This window comes from Capricornis sumatraensis, chromosome 4, assembly GCF_032405125.1.
Source record: "Capricornis sumatraensis isolate serow.1 chromosome 4, serow.2, whole genome shotgun sequence".
In the NCBI taxonomy this organism is placed as follows: domain Eukaryota; kingdom Metazoa; phylum Chordata; class Mammalia; order Artiodactyla; family Bovidae; genus Capricornis; species Capricornis sumatraensis.
In genome coordinates this window covers 89,865,220-89,868,245 of record NC_091072.1, presented here as the reverse complement: position 1 = coordinate 89,868,245, position 3,026 = coordinate 89,865,220, and positions in this window count along the sequence as shown.

The window sequence follows — 3,026 nt, the reverse complement described above, 5'->3', positions numbered from 1 at the left end:
AACTGTGAGGAAAACAGACTGTACAAGGTCTAGGGTTGGTGGAAGCCAGGAAACCACGCTAGTCCAGACAAACATTGTTGGTAGCTTAGAGTAGGATAGTATCAGTGGAGATAGTGAGACATGAGCTGATTATTGATCAATCTTAAACATATATTGGACAAGACTCACTGGTGAATTGGAGGCCATATGTGAGAGGAACAGAAACACTAAAGTGAGGCCAAAGGTTTTAGCCTAAACAACTAAAAGAATGAAGGAGGAAATTCTTAGATGCAAGGTGCACATGCAAGGACCAGATGCAAGGGTGAGAAATTGGTGGTCATTTGGATTCATTAATATAAAGATGCCTAAGAGACATAAAAGTAGAGATAGCACATATATTTTTGTGTTAAATAAATAAATTTGGGGAGGGGTGTGGCATGTTCAAGTTTATCTTCCTCAATACCCTGCATCTATCTCAAGGACTAGACAAGTGACCAGATTTTAAGGACCATTTCCAGTCCTGAGACTTGACAATCCAATAGTCCTCTCCTCACACTTAAGTAAAAGGCATTGATTCTCTCCTTTTAAAACTCCTGTAGGATCTTTTCTTCCCTATGTATGTATGTATGCCCTTCCTTTTCCACATTGCATTCTCCTTGTTGCCTCTGGCTTCTTGAAGTATGAAAGTGAAAGTCGCTCAGTCGTGTCCGACTCTTTGTAACCCCATGAACTATATAGTCCATGGAATTCTCCAGGCCAGAATACTGGGGAGGGTAGCCTTTCCCTTCTCTAGGGGACCTTCCCAACCCAGGGATCGAACCCAGGTCTCGCACACTGCAGGCAGATTCTGTACCAGCTGAGCCACCAGGGAAGCCCAGGAGTACTGGAGAGAGTAGCCTACCTTCTCCAGGGGATCTTCCCAATCCAGGAATCAAACTGGGGTCTCCTGCATGGCAGGTGGATTCTTTACTAGCTGAGCTGCCAGGGAAACCCTCTTGAAGTATAAGTCTCTTATTAGTCTCTCTTATTCTGGAAAAAAACGGAAAGAAATCCTTTCACTTGACCATCCTGCCCTTTCTTCTTCATTTCCCTGACGAAACTATCATTTCTCCATTTAGTCTCTGAGGAACCTTTTTCTCCTTAGCCCTGATTTCCATCCCCAGACCCGTCCCTGAACCAGTCCTTCCAAGGCGAAGCCAGCAGCCTGTTCTCTGGTCTGCTCACCCTCACGGAGGCTCTGCACGCTCTGCACGTTCCTGTCCTCGACTTAGTGTGGGCCTCCCCCAGGATGCATTCTTGGCCATCTGCTCTCCTATCTGCCTGCTTTCTACTTCAGAAAGCTAATCCACTCTCATAACTGCAATTAACACCTCTGTGCTGACAATCCCAACTGTTGTTTTCAGTCTTCACTTCCTGTCAGAGTTTGGACTTCCTGAGCGTACCAAGCACAGTGGTGGTCTAGCGCAAGCACTAGAATCAGATGGCTTGGGTTTAAAGCCCAGTTTAACTGCATAAACTACATTAACTATTCAACCTCTTGTCCTTCATAAAAGGGGAATAATAAAAGTACCTATCCCAAACAGTTTCCATGAGGATTAAATGAATTTACAGTGTAAAACACAGAGTGTCTGGCCCATAGTAAATGACATGTATCAACTATCATTATTGGAGGTCATATTGTCATTGCCAACCATATTTATACAACACCAGGCTCCTCATTTGCTTCTCTCCTCTTTTAATCAATTCTCCTCCAGTTTTCTATGGGATCTCTGATTCCCAGATCTAGAGATTTGAATATTTGTAATAACCTTTGACTTACCTCTACTTCATTTCCTCAGTCCAGTCAGTTAACAGATAGGCCTTGCTAACTTGCCTAATTTTTCCTCTAAATGCCACTTCAGTCTTTTTCTTTCCTCTTCTCCCCTCTGCCATCCCCGAGACTGCCCCCCCCCCCACCTCACACTGCCACAGCCAGAGCAGCCACCTCCTCAGTGGTCTCCACAGACTTAGCCTCCAGCCTCTGAACCGTGAGAGTCTTCTCAAAGCCTTTGTCTGTTCTGTTCTTCACTCAGAAATTTGCTGTCCTCCTCTGTTTCCACTCCATAAGGCAGAGAATCCTCTAAGTACAGAGAACTTTCTGGAACTACCATAATGAAGCTCCATTCTGTTCCACTCACCTGCTTTGCCAGCTCTGTCTCCCACTGCCCCAAGACCAACTCACACTCTTTCTGGTCCCTCTGCTTTCTTGCATGTTGTTCTCACCTGGAATGCCCTCCTCACTCTGCTTCATCCAACTCATTCTACCTGTTCTTCCACTCAGCTCAAACTCAACCTTCTCCCTGAAGAGCATGAACCCATTTAGTCTCATTCTTTACTGCTGCTACTGAAACCAGCGTTTGATTCTGATTACATACTGTAGCATGTTACTCCATGTAGTTTTAAATGTGTCATTTCTTGTGTGTATTAGATTATAAGATCTTGGAAGGTTGCAATGTTTCCTAAACTGCAGTGTTCCTGCCCCATCTATCCCCTACTGCACTCCTAGGGAAGTCAGAAGTAAATGGTAAAGATTCAGAAAACTCCGATAATATAAAATAATGGTAATAATAATAATGCACCCTATACTATATGCCAAGTACTCATCTAAGGAGTTTTACATTTATTAACTTTTTTAATCCTCACAACAACTTTATAAATTAGAAATATTATTATTACCATTTTATTGCCAAGAAAACTGAGGCACAAAGGGATTAAGAACATGCTCATGATTGATTGCTGACCCAGAGTAATCTTCACATATGGAGATATGAGAAAGAATGCAGAATATAATCTAGGAAGATTATATTATAGAAAATACATTGAGTACCCAAGAAAACAAATTCTAAGATTCATCCTCACTTCAGTTATGCAAAAACTTCATTTCTGGGACGTGAAGGGAAAGGAATAAATAAGGGATCACTTAAATAAAAAGATGCAATTTGCCTTCTCTTTCTTTCTGTGATTCAAAATGAATTACAGAAGAGACCTAAAAAACATCTCATCCCACC